The 14,337-nt window shown below is 44.6% G+C and overlaps 4 non-coding genes across 4 annotated transcripts; 2 read left to right on the top strand and 2 right to left on the bottom strand.

The window, feature by feature from the left end:
• Positions 1–2,771: 2,771 nt before the first annotated feature.
• On the top strand, positions 2,772–2,843 carry TRNAH-GUG. The gene has a single exon. It is a non-coding gene; the product is annotated as a tRNA-His (tRNA).
• A 5,916-nt stretch (positions 2,844–8,759) lies between these two features.
• TRNAH-GUG lies at positions 8,760–8,831 on the top strand. Its single transcript has one exon. It is a non-coding gene; the product is annotated as a tRNA-His (tRNA).
• Positions 8,832–10,550: 1,719 nt separating this feature from the next.
• Positions 10,551–10,622, bottom strand: TRNAH-GUG. Its single transcript has one exon. It is a non-coding gene; the product is annotated as a tRNA-His (tRNA).
• A 1,533-nt stretch (positions 10,623–12,155) lies between these two features.
• On the bottom strand, positions 12,156–12,227 carry TRNAH-GUG. Its single transcript has one exon. It is a non-coding gene; the product is annotated as a tRNA-His (tRNA).
• Between the last annotated feature and the right edge of the window lie 2,110 nt (positions 12,228–14,337).

Here is a 14,337-nt window from a genome sequence, read left to right as displayed (position 1 = left end):
TGTGATGCTAAAATGTATACTCCTGACACTATGGGTGGAAGCAAGTGGAATACAGGGGACGGAGTGGGTGGATTCTATAAGAGGTGTGGCTTACGAAAAGTGGGAGGGACCAAATGTGGAGGGGCGGGGGCTTGCGCCCCCCCATCCTAAAACTTCACCAGCCGCCACTGCTCACGGTGCCATTGCCTACCTCACTGTGCCATTAGTAACATGCCTCACTGTGCCATTAGTAACATGCCTCACTGTGCCATTCCATTCCCTGCCTCGACGATCTCCCTACCTTCTCCTGTTTGCACAGAATGTCAGACGGCGGGCATCCATGATTCAAAAGCCGCGCCTCCTCCTCAGGATTTTCCGTGATAGGCGGAACACTCATTTTCTCAGCAGAGCCTCTGTTCAGTGTTCCGCCTATCACGGATGTCCTCTCGTCCGAGGCCCAGGACCGGGGTAAAAGACGACCTTTTGCATGTAAAATAATGCCCCAAAAGTCGGGGGTCGTCTTATACGCCGTGTACCTGTCTGTCAGACGGCGGCCATCCATGATTCAAAAGCCGCGCCTCCTCCTCCAGGCTGTTCCGTGATAGGCAGGAACACTTAACAGAGGCTCTGTTGGGAAAATGAGTGTTCCGCCTATCACGGAACAGCCTGGAGGAGGAGGCGCGGCTTTTGAATCATGGATGGCCGCCATCTGACAGACAGGTACCCGGCGTATAAGACGACCCCCGACTTTTGGGGCATTATTTTACATGCAAAAGGTCGTCTTATACGCCGGAAAATACAGTAAGTTACTTTTTTTTTTTTTCAAAATTTCCCATTTTTTTGTTTCTTTAGCAAAAAATAAAAACCCCAAGCAGTGATTAAATACCACCAAAAGAAAGCTCTGTTTGTGTGAAAAAATTTATACAAATTTAATTTGGGTACAGTGTTGTATGACCGCGCAATTGTCATCCAAGTGCGTTAGCGCTGAAAATTGGTCTGGGCGGGAGGGGGGTTTAAGTGCCCAGTAAGCAAGTGGTTAAACAGTATTTCTAATCATATGATGATAATCACCAGAGTTTCTCCCCTTTACGTCGGAATCTGCATGTATTCTGCTACATGGCTTTTGGTAAAAAAAAAAAAAATCCCAATAAGTGTTTATCGATTGGTTTGTGCAAAAGTTATAGTGTCTGCAAACTATATGATAGATTTATAATTACATTTTTTGCTAGTAATGGCGGCAATCAGCGACTTCTAGCGGGACTGCGACTTTGTGTCGGAAAAATCGGACACAAAGGGGGTTATTTACGAAAGGCAAATCCGCTTTGCACTACAAGTACACTTGGTAGCGCAGTCGCTGTACATCTGAGGAGAAGCTCTGCTGATTTTTGTTATCCTATCACGTGCAAGCTAAAACTACTACTGTTTTTTACTTCCAAGTGTACTTGTAGTGCAAAGTGGATTTACCTTTCGTAAATAAACCCCACCCCCCCCCCAAGTGACACTTTTTGGGGACCAGTTACACTAGTACAGTGATCAGTACTAAAAATATGCACCTGCAAGGAAGGGGTTAACATCAGGGGCGATCAAAGGGTTAAATGTGTGCCTAGGGAGTGATTACTAACTGTGTGGGCGGGGGGGATCAGGGCCGATCCTAGGCAGGGTGCACAGGGTGCATTGCACCCAGCCGCCTGCAGAGGTGGGGGCACTGAACATCTAACAGACTCTCTAACACAGGGGTGCCCAACCAGTGGCCACATGTGGCCCATGGAGCCCTCTGATGTGGCCCGTGACGTCCTCCTGCTCTGGGATGGAATAAAATAGAATACTGTTATTAAAGGTAAGTTTATTACTAAAATCACAGTGTATATATGGGCATATCTGTTCTGCAGTGGTTACTGAGCTGCTTTCAAACGGATCCACAGGTGCAGAGAAGTGCACCTGGGGGTTACCTGCACTGAGCCATAGACTTCTATTACCTGCGAGTTTGGTGTGCTGAGAGTAGAGAGGGCTCTATAGAGCCGAGTGGGCTGCCATCCACCCGCTCCGCTCATAGTGACCCGCAACCGGTTACCAAGTCGCTTAAGTGACCCTTGCTCTTTAAAAGGTTGGGCACCCCTGCTCTAACAGAAGCCCTCTCTGTGTCCATCACAGAGGCCCCCCTCCAGGTCCCAATAAAGTACTCTGCTTCTCTTCCTGTATTTTGTTTATTGTTAAGAGATCATGTAGGGATCCCAGGGTAATGAAGACTTTGTGGGGGAGCATTTCTGCGGTTGAGTCATTGCCATAGAAATATTTGTAAAGGGGAGGAGTTAGTAAAATGATGACACCCATGTGGGGGCGCCAGAAATATTTCTACACCCAGGCGCCTGTGACCCTAGGATTGGCCCTGGGGGGGGATGCTTGTACTGTGGGAAGGCAGAGATCTGTGTTCCTGCCTAGCAGAAACGCAGGATCACAGCCTTCATCACAGAACAGCGATCTGCCTTGCTTACATAGGCAGACCGCAGCTCTGCCGGTCTCCCGAACGATTGGCGGATCCTGGCGGACATCACTGCTGATTGGTTCCTGCTGTGTCCAGTCAGACCTGGAAGTGCAGGATCACGTACAGGTCCTGCACAGGGGACTCGTTTTGCCGCAGTATATATACGGTACTGTATACAGTCGGCGAGCGATTTAAATAGAGCATGCCATGTCGACTCAATTTTTACAACGTGCAGTGTTGGGAAATGCTCTAAACATCAAAGGTTCTTTACTCAAACCCATAAACAATCAGAAGCACCTAGAAACCACCAGCCGTGATCGTATAGTGGTTAGTACTCTGTGTTGTGGCCGCAGCAACCCCGGTTCGAATCCGGGTCACGGCAGTATTTTTACGGCGTTCTTCCTTTACTTTATATATATGTATGTATGTATGTATGTATGTGTGTGTGTGTGTGTGTGTGTGTATGTGTGTGTGTATATATATATATATATATATATATATATATATATATGTGTGTATATATGGCTAGCATAAGGAGAAGCCTAGTAGACATGTGTACTGACGAAAAATGTGTTTGTTTTTCGTTTCATTCATTCTTCTTTTTTTTTTGGCTTTTTTCCGGGTCATTCGTTCTTAACGCAATTCGAAAACCAGAAAGAAAATTTGAAAGAAAGACTAATAACTATAAAATTTATAGGTATTTGGATTTCCTTATTAATTTGGCTGTTGGTGAACAAAACAAATAAAGTTTTTATTATCGTTAGTGAACGTAACAAACTAATAAATAATAATAAAAACTTTATTTGTTCTGTTCCATTACTTTAGACGCGGCATTCGTTATTTCGGCTAATTCGTAACTTCGTCTGAATACGCATTCCTTACGTTCACTAACAACCAAATTTGAAAGGAAATTCCAATACCTATATGTGTTGCGAGATGCTCCAAACGTCAAAGGTGTGTGTATTTATATATATATATATATATATATATATATATATATATATATATATATATATATATATATATATATATATATATATATATATTCTCATATTTATTTAAATATTTTTTTTTTATTAGCCACTAGCCGACCAGCCGCCGCAGGTCGGCGGCAGGTCGGCTCGGCTGCGCGAAATCACATAATATAACGTGATTTGGCATTTCAGCCACTAGGGGCGTACGCGCCCCCTGCTCGCTCCTGGTGCCGACACGCGGGCGCGATCACCACCGGGCACCCGCGATCGCTCGTTACAGAGCGAGGACCGGGAGCTGTGTGTGTGTGTGTTAACACACATCTCTCGGTCCTGTCAGGGGGAGAAATGACTGATCGCATTCTGTCATTTCACCTAGTCGGTCTCCCCCTTCAGCTAGAACACACCTAGGGAACATAATTAACCCCTTCCTCGGCCCCTAGTGTTAACCCCTTCCCTGCCAGTGACATTTTTATGGTAATCCATGCATTTGTATAGCACTGATCGCTATAAAAATGCCAATGGTCCCAAAAATGTGTCAAAAGTGTCCGCCATAAGGTCGCAGTACCGATAAAAATCGCAGATCGCCGCCATTACTAGTAAAAAAAAAAATATTAATAAAAATGCCGTAAAACTATCCCCTATTTTGTAGACGCTATAACTTTTGCGCAAACCAATCAATAAACGCTTATATATTTTACGGAAAATATGTAGAAGAATACGTATCGGCCTAAACTGAGGGAAAAAATATATATATATATATATGAAGAATGTGTTTTTGGGGGATATTTATTACAGCAAAAAGTAAAAAATATTCTTTTTTTTTTTTTTTTCAAAATTGTCGCTCTATTTTTGTTTATAGCGCAAAAAATAAAAACCGCAGAGGTGATCAAATACCACCAAAAGAAAGCTCTATTTGTGGGAAAAAAAGGATGCCAGTTTTGTTTGGGAGCCACGTCGCACGACCGCGCAATTGTCAGTTAAAGCGACGCAGTGCCAAATCGCAAAAAGTGGCCCGGTCATTGACCAGCAAAATGGTCCGGGGCTGAAGTGGTTAATCACCAGCCGCTGTGGCTGCAGTAACCCCGGTTTGAATCCGGGTCACAGCAGTTTTCATCAGGGCGCTTACTAGAATGTAGTGTAGCAATATGGTTACATTTAATGAAGGTACAACATTTAGCAACTTATTGCTACACTTAGAGGCGCCTCTCTTCTCTTTTATACTCTGGAGCTCCTGCTGGATTTTGCTTCTAATCCCCTTGTGGAGGCTTCCATTTGTGGATGGACATTTTATAGTTCTACAACTTATCACATTGCTATAATCTTTTTTTTATGTGGACTATAGACTGAAGGACCTAGGAATAAATGGTTGTGGAACGAATCATTTGAGTTTCCATTATTTCTTTTTGGGAAATTTGCTTTGATATACAAGTGCTTTGGATTACAAGCATATTTCTGAAACAAATTAGGCTCGCAATCCAAGGTTTTACTGTATATAAATCTCCAAGGACATTTGGTGTTTCTTTGATTTTAACCAATGACTTGGCCAAGTTTTTTAATTCATGTTTATGACTGGCATTGGGTATGTGTTTTTTTTTTTTTTTTCGGTATTGCTTTTTGGGAGTTTTTTTTATTATTATTCTATGGCAGTGGTCTCCAAACTGCTGCCCCAGGGCTAAATGTGACCCTTTGTTTGCCTTTATCTGGCCTTTTTCTTGCCACTGACACCAACAAGGCACTATTCCTTCCACTGTAAGCAACAATGGGGTATAGTTCCATTGACACCAACAATTGATCACAATTCCCCCCACCTCCTCCTCACTGACGCCTATCACTGGGGCACAATCTCTCCCCCTAATAACAAAGATGGGGAATTGTGTCATGTACCCGGTCAGAGGCCGAAGTGCCGAGAGGGCTTCCCGTGTGGCCAAGTGTAGAGCGCCCCTGAAGGTGGGCGCCCCTGAGTGCTATGCTCAGAGAAGCTAGGGTTGCCAGCTGTAATAGGCTGAGGTGATGAGGCAATGATCACTGGATGGTGGCTGATGAGTGGGATGCACTGCTGGGCAGAAGTCCTTCAGGAGTACCAGGTGAGACTTGGCAGCATGGAGAGCCAGGAGCAGAGTCGGGAGCCAGGCCAGGAATCATGCACGGGATATCAGCCAGGAGTAAAGTAGGAAGCAGAGTCAGGAGTCAGTTGAGGTCATACACTAGTAGTGAGGAAGCAGCAAAGTCCGAAGAGCAAGCCAGAGGTCGTACATGGATTACCAGGCAGGAGCGGGGTCACAGGAGCGAGCCAAGGGTCAAAGACAGGAGTGGAGACAAGATGGGTCAAAGGCAAGCTGGGTCGGTAACAGGAAATCCAAATAACAGGAACAGAACTCAGGAACACACGAGGGGACCTGAAGATCATCCAGTAATTAGTGGTTGCTGCTGCTTTCGTTAAAGCGGTAGTTCACCCTCACTGGCTTGATTTTACCATCGAGACAGGCATTGTAGCGCGAGCTACAGTATGCCTGTCCCGATTTTTTTAACCCCGGACTCACCTTGTAATCGGACATCGTAGATTTCGGCTCCCGCGGGGAATGGGCGTGCCTATGGAGAGGGAGGATGATTGACGGCCGGCCCTGGCACGTCACTCTCCCCGAAGACAGCCAGAGTAGGTCTCGGCTCTTCACGGCGCCTGCGCACAGGCTATGCGCAGGCGCCGTGAAGAGCCAAGCCTATTTCGGCTATTTCCGGAGAAGCGTGACGCGCCAGAGCCGGCCGTCAATCATCCTCCGTCTCCATAGGCACGCCCATTCCCCGGTATCTTCGATCTACGAGTACAAGGTGAGTACGGGGGTAAAAAATTTGGGACAGGCATACTGTAGCTCGCGCTACAATGCCTGATTTTATGGTAAAAGAAAAAAAAAAAATGATTTTCGTTGATAGGGTGAACCCCCGCTTTAAATAGGCCACTGGGTGCCAAAGTCTGTCACGCATTGTGTGCGATTTGGAGTAGGCACATGCGCACTGGCGAATATATCTTCTTTCCCGTATGCGCATTAGCATTCGTAAAATTTCTGTTCATCAATCTGCCGTTCCGCTGGGCTTTACCAGCTATGCCAGTTCTTCTGAGGATTGTTCCCTGACAAATAATTTACCCCCGCTGGCCACAGTCTAAGTTACGGTAAATTGGCCCCCTTGTATAAAAGGTTTAGAGACCCCCTGGTCTAGACTAGAGTGTGAGTTCTTGAGGAGTGATTAGGTTTTAATTGTTATCTTTTGTTTTTTATCTTTTTTTGGCTTATAGATGTCATTGTACTAAAGACTAGACGTGTAATTCATTTCCGTTCCGGATCAAAATTTGGACACATTTTTCATTATTTGGAAAGTCGGATTTATCCGCGTTCCGAATCTCAATAGTAATGGATGTAAACAAATGCTCCAAAATTACGAAATTGGTATTCAAATTGGAATTTGATTTCGATTTGAAAATAAATATAAAAAATGTAAACCTATTGCAGATCTTGGATGTGAAAAATTCAGCAGCATTTGAATCAGGGAAAAAAAATATATATTTGAATTCGAAGGCCGATTCAAATTTTCCAAATTCAGTCAAATTGAATAAAATTCAACGACACGAATATAAGCCGAGGCACCTAATTTTACCACAAAAAACTGGAAAAACATATTGACTTGAGTATAAGCCTAGGGTGTCCATCTGCATGCCTCACTGTGTCCATATCCATGCCTCACTGTGTCCATATCCATGCCTCACTGTGTCCATATCCATGCCTCACTGTGTCCATATCCATGCCTCACTGTGCCCTTGCCTCACCGTGCCCATGCCTCACTGTGTCCATGACTAGACTTACGTTTAACATGGGAGTATATAGAAGGGGTACCCGGCTTTGAAAAATCGGTGCTCCCCGGCCATAGGTCCACCAGACAGCAAACTTGTAGAGGAGAACTGGGGCTATATGTGTGCCAAGTTTCGGGTCCAGGGGACCTATGGCCGGCCGGGACCGTGTGCCCAAAGTTACCGGAGAAATTATAGTTTAACATGGGAGTCTATGGAAGGGGAGCCCGACTTTGAAAAATCGGTGCTCCCTGGCCGTAGGTCCCCCCGGGCCACAAACTTTGCACACTTGTAGGGGAAGAGTGGGGCTATATGTGTGTGCGAAGAGGGGACCTCTGGCCGGCCGGTACCGGGTCCCCAAAGTCCGGGAGATCGGGCACAAAAAGCTGACTCGAGGATAAGCTGAGGGGGGCATATTCAGCACCAAAAAATGTGCTGAAAAACTCGGCTTATACTTGAGTATATACGGTAACTAAACAAATTCTAAAAATGAAGGGCCAGATCCACGTAGCGCATCGTAATTTTAGGCAGGTGTATCGTAGTAACGCTACGCCGCCGCAACTTTGAGAGGCAAGTGCTGTATTCACAAAGCACTTGCCTCTAAAGTTACGGCGGTGTAGCATAAATCTGCCGGCGTAAGGGCGCGGAATTCTAATGATAAAGATGTGGGCGTGTTTTATGTTAATTTTACTTGACCCCATGTAAATGCCGTATTTTTTGAACGGCGTCCGTGGGGGTTTTCCAGTGCGCATGCTCCAAATTAACCCGCAGCAAGCCAATGCTTTTGACGTGAACGTAATTTAACGCAAAGCCCAATTCGCGAACGTTTTACGCAAATTACGTAAACGATGGAAAATTTGACGCTGGCCCGATGTCCATACTTAACATTGCGTACGCCTCATATAGCAGGGGTAACTATACGCTGAAAAAAGCCTTACGTAAAAAAATGCGCCGGACGTACGTTTCTGGATCGCCGTATCTAGCTCATTTGCATATTCTCTACGCGGAAATCGACGGAAGCGCCACCTAGCGGGCCAGCGTAAATATGCACCATAGATCCGACGGCGTACTAAGACGTACGCCAGTCGGATCTAGCCCAGCTTCAGGCGTATCTTGTTTTGTGGATACAAAACAAAGATACGCCGGAGCAAACTAGAAGTTACGCGGAGTATCAATATACGCCAGCGTAACTTCTTTGTGGATTTGACAAAATTAACTAAATTTAAATTAGTTAATTAACAAATCAAAATGAAACACATTTTTTCATTCCACATGTGTCTACCAGAGACTAGTCTAGTCTTCAAATATTTATAGAGACCTTGGGCCAATTGTGGGGTATGATGAGGTGTTAAGTTCAGTGTTTTTGAATAATTAGAACTTGTCCAGTTGACTCAATTTTTGCAATTTGCATTGTTTTTAGATGCTTCAAATGTCAAAGGTTCTTGACTGAACCCTATTAACAATCAGAAATGCCTTTGTCCCACCAGCCGTGATCGTATAGTGGTTAGTACTCTGTGTTGTGGCCGCAGCAACCCCGGTTCGAATCCGGGTCACGGCATCTTTTTATCAGCCTTCTTCCATTACTTTTATGTATGGCTAGCATAAGGAGCTGTCATATTACTTATACAATGGGAATTGTTCTATTTCATGGAAGTGCTGTGTCAACTGATTTACAGTGAATTTGGAAAGTATTCACAGCGCTTCAATTTTTCCACATTTTGTTATGTTACAGCCTTATTCCAAAACGGATTACATTTATTGTTTTTCTCAAAATTCTACAAACGGTACCCCGTGATGACAACGTGAAAGAAGTTTGTTTAAAATCTTTACAAACTTAAAGCGGGAGTTCACCCGAAATTTTTTTTTAACATTAGATTGAGGCTCATTTTGTCAAGGGGAATCGGGTGTTTTTTTTTTAAATCGAAGCAGTACTTACCGTTTTAGAGAGCGATCTTCTCCGCTGCTTCCGGGTATGGTCTTCGGGACTGGGCGTTCCTATTTGATTGACAGGCTTCCGACGGTCGCATACATCGCGTCACGAGTATCCGAACGTCGGCGCGGCTCTATACGGCGCCTGCACACCGACGTTCAGCTACTTTCCAAAAGAAAGTAGGCAGTACTTACCGTTTTAGAGAAGATGCATCTCTAAAACGGTAAGTACTGCTTCGATCTAAAAAAAACACCCGATTCCCTTGACAAAACGAGCCTCAATCGAATGTTAAAAAAAAAGGTTTTTGGGTGAACCTCCACTTTAATAAAAATGGAAAATGAAATAAATCCCATGTACAGAAGTATTTACATCCTTTGCTCAATACTTTGTTGAAGCCCCTTTGGCACCAATTGCAGCCTCAGGTCTTTTTTAGTAAGATGCTATATTTGCGATTTAACTATTTGCATCTACAATTTAAAAAAAAATGTATTTTGTATTGACATGACAGGCATTGATTATGTATGCGTTTGTTTTTTGGTATTTCATTTTTGATTCTAGATTGTGAGTTCTTGAGTCCTAATAAGGTTTTTATGGGCCAGATTCAGGTAGAAGTGCAGCGGCGTAACGTATCGTAGATACGTTACACCGCTGCAAGTTTTCATCGCAAGTGCCTGATTCACAGAGCACTTGCAATGAAAACCTACGCCAGCGGCCTCCGGCGTAAGCCCGCGTAATTCAAAGGGGCGTGTGCCATTTAAATTAGGCGCGCTTCCGCGCCAGACCTACTGCGCATGCTCCCTTTTGAATTACCCGCCGTGCTTTGCGCGTAGTGACGTCATTTTTTCGAACGGCGACGCGCGTAGCGTAATTCCGTATTCCCGGACGACTTACGCAAACGACGTGAGTTTTTTTAATTTCGATGCGCGAACGACGACCATACTTTATACAGCACATACGCGTGCTGTGTAAAGTTAAGGCACCCAAAACGATGACTAGCGGCGACGTAGCGAACGCGAAAAACCGTTGTGGATCGCCGTAACTCCTAATTTGCATACCCGACGCTGGTTTACGACGCAAACTCCCCCCAGCGGCGGCCGCGGTACTGCATCCTAAGATCCGACAGTGTAAAACAATTACACCTGTCAGATCTTATGGATATCTATGCGTAACTGATTCTATGAATCAGTCGCATAGATACTCCGTCATATCTCGGCTTTGAATCTGGGCTTATGTTTTTATCTATCTAATCCAATTGGAAAGAGTTAATGTCCTGTCCTAAAATGACATCTCTAGGATTCTCTTTATGGTAAGCATATATAATAGTAAAGTAAGAACACCGATAAAAGATGCCGTGACCCGGATTCGAACCGGGGTTGCTGCGGCCACAACACAGAGTACTAACCACTATACGATCACGGCTGGTGGGTGGAATGACCTTCTAGTTATCTCTTGGTTGAGTTTTTTAAAAGCCTTTGAAGTTTTAGTCCTATAAGAAAATAGTTTGTGCAAATCGCACTTCTTTAAGAGTCGGAGGCTTTCACATATGTCACATTTTCCTGCAAAGAAATAACCTTTAAGCACATATCCCATTCATCTCTATATGGCTAATACACTTGTCATTGGCTATGCATAAGGCCTCATGCACACAGAGCTTAAAGTGGTTGTAAAACCTTACAGACCACTTAGACCTACAGGTAAGCCTAGATTAATTTGCAAGAAATATCTCCTAAACAGTGGCGGCTGGTGCTCCAAAATTTTTGGGGGGACGCAAACTTAAAAGGAAAAAAAATGCAGCCTCTCTGTGCCCATCAAATGCAGCCACTGTGCCATCAATTGTCACCACTGTGCCATGCCATCAAATGCAGTCACTGTGCCATCAATTATCACCAGTGTGCCATGCCATCAAATGCAGCCGCTGTGCCATGCCATCAAATGCAGCCGCTGTGCCATGCCATCAAATGCAGCCGCTGTGCCATGCCATCAAATGCAGCCGCTGTGCCATGCCATCAAATGCAGCCGCTGTGCCATGCCATCAAATGCAGCCGCTGTGCCATGCCATCAAATGCAGCCGCTGTGCCATGCCATCAAATGCAGCCGCTGTGCCATGCCATCAAACGCAGCCGCTGTGCCATGCCATCAAACGCAGCCGCTGTGCCATGCCATCAAACGCAGCCGCTGTGCCATGCCATCAAACGCAGCCGCTGTGCCATGCCATCAAATGCAGCCGCTGTGCCATCAATTGTCACCACTGTGCCATCAATTGTCACCACTGTGCCATGCCATCAAACACAGCCACTGTGCCCCTCAATTGTCACCAATATGCCCCTCAATTGTCACCACTATGCCCCTCAATTGTCGCCACTGTGCCCATTGTCGCCACTGTGCCCATTGTCGCCACTGTGCCCATTGTCGCCACTGTGCCCATTGTCGCCACTGTGCCCATTGTCGCCTCTGTGCCCATTGATGCCTCTGTGCCCATTGTCGCCTCTGTGCCCATTGTCACCGCTGTGCCCTGTAAAATGCACTTGCCTTATTCCTTCGACGTCCCTCGATGTCTTCTTCTCCCGCCTTGGTGACGCTTCAGCCAATCAGGTTACCGATGACCAGAATCGGCGAACCTGATTGGCCGAGACGGCCGTCAGTCTTATCCAAGGAACGCGAAATATTTAATTTGTGTACAGTGTTGCGTGACCGTGCAATTGTTATTCAAAGTGTGACAGCGCTGAAAATTGTCCTGGGCAGGAAGGGGGTAAAAGTGCCCAGTAGGCAAGTGGTTAATACATTTGAGTTGTATTATATTGTGCCATGTATGGAAGTGGTTTAAAAAAACGCTGCTGTTACAGGGATTAAGTGTTTTTTTTTTTTCTTTTATAAGCCTAATTCTAAGTACACTTATGAGAAACAAAGTAAATGGTAATATTTGTGTGGACGCTGATAAAAAAAAAAAAATACTGCCGTGACCCGGATTCGAACCGGGGTTGCTGCGGCCACAACACAGAGTACTAACCACTATACGATCACGGCTGGTTGGGTGCTTTCCTGCTTTCAGTTGCCCTTAGGTTTCAGAGGACCCTTTGAAGTTTAACGAGCATCACAACAAAGCAAGTGTGTTGTTGCTTTTTTTTTTTTTTTTTTTTTATTCAAAGCTTTGTCAATTCTCAGAAAAGTTAGCATTGTCATCTCTTAAAGCTGATCCTTTCCCTATCAAATACAGAATTTCCTATTTTATGCTACTCTGCTTGCTGTTCATAAAATAATCAACTTATTCCCCCCCCCCCCCCCCCTTACTCTGATCGCATGTCACCACTGCCTTCCAGGGAGATCTTGTTTTAACCACTTCAGCCGCTGACCATTTGGCTGGCCAAAGACCAGGCCACTTTTTGCGATTTCGGCACTGCGTCGTTTTAACTGATAATTGCGCGGTCGTGCGACGTGGCTCCCAAATGAAATTTGGCGTTCTTTTTTTCCCCACAAATAGAGCTTTCTTTTGGTGGTATTTGATCACCTCTGTGGTTTTTATTTTTTGCGTTAGAAACAAAAATCGAGCGACAATTTAGAATTTTTTTTTAAATATTTTTTACTTTTTGCTTTAACCACTTAACGCCCGCCGCACGACTATTTACGTCCACAGAATGGCACGTACAGGCAGATGGGCGTATATATACGTCCCTGCCTTCTAGCGGGTCGGGGGTCCAGTGATCCTATATGTACTGATCACTGCATTTAGTGTCAGTGTGACAGCCAGTTAGTGTTAGGTCCAGGGTAGCCCCGTACCCCCCCCCCTAATAAAGTTTTAACCCCTTTAACACCGCCCTAGTTAACCCTTTTACTCCCTATTGCCAGTGTCACTAAGCGATCATTTTTCTGATCGCTGTATTAGTGTCACTGTTGCCGCTAGGAAGCAAAATTTTTATTTTATTGCTATTTTTTTTTTTCTAAAGACATGTGGCTGAATAAATTTTGGCCTAAATGTTTGACTAAAATTTAGTTTATTCAATTTTTCTTATAAGAAAAAGTAAAAAATATTGATTTTTTTTTCAAAAATGTCGCTCTATTTTTGTTTATAGCGCAAAAAATAAAAATTGCAGAGGCAATCAAATACCATCAAAAGAAAGCTCTATTTGTGGGAAGAAAAGGACGCAAATTTTGTTTGGGAGCCACGTCGCACGACCGCGCAATTGTCTGTTAAAGCGACGCAGTGCCGAATTGTAAAAACGCCTCTGGGCATTTAGCAGCATATTGGTCCAGGGCTTAAGTGGTTAATAAACATCCCCAAAAAATATATAAAAAAAAATATGTTTTCCTCAGTTTAGGCCGATACGTATTCTTCTACAAATTTTTGGTAAAAAAATCGTTTATTTGGTTTGTGCAAAAATTATAGCGTCTACAAAATAGGGGATAGTTTTATAGCATTTTTATAATTTTTTTGTGGCTGACGATCACCGATTTCTTTATTTTATTTTTTATTTTTATTTTTTATTGTGACTGAGACATTATGGCGGACACTTTTGACACCATTTTGGGACCATTGTAATTTTTACAGCGATCAGTGCTATAAAAATGCACTGATTACTCTAAAAAATGACACTGGCAGTAAAGGGGTTAACCTGTACGGAGCGCTGAAGGGTTTAAGTGTGTCCTAGGGAGTGATTCTAACTGTTAGGGTAGGGTGACCAGACATCCCCAGTTTCAGGGGACAGTCCCCTGATTGAGGACACTGTCCCCGGACCAAGTCTGTCCCTGGATTGGATTTAATAGGGGACAGGGGCAATTTCAAAGACAATCAGTGCAGAATTACAAAAAAAAAAAAGAGAATTACACCCCCCCCCCCCCCGCGCTCCGCCGTGCCTTTTAGCATAGGGGGGTTGTATTTTTCCCATTATCTGTGCCCCTTTCTGATGATCATGTGCTGGTCGGAGCGGAGGGAATATTTCTTCAGTTTCGGGCGCATGCCCATTCATCTCCGCTCGCATGTTCTTCTGCCTTGTCTCAAATCCTGGCCAGCCACCTGCCGATCTCCTTGCCTTCCCTGGCTCCCCACCCAGTAGTAACCGGGGCCCGAAGAGTGAGACTTGAGAGGCTGTGAGGTGGGCGGCAACGGGCAGAGAGTCGCTGATTGTTGCCATTACTAGTA

Source organism: Rana temporaria, chromosome 9 (genome assembly GCF_905171775.1).
Source record: "Rana temporaria chromosome 9, aRanTem1.1, whole genome shotgun sequence".
Lineage (NCBI taxonomy): Eukaryota > Metazoa > Chordata > Amphibia > Anura > Ranidae > Rana > Rana temporaria.
This window is presented reverse-complemented; position numbering and strand designations above follow the sequence as displayed.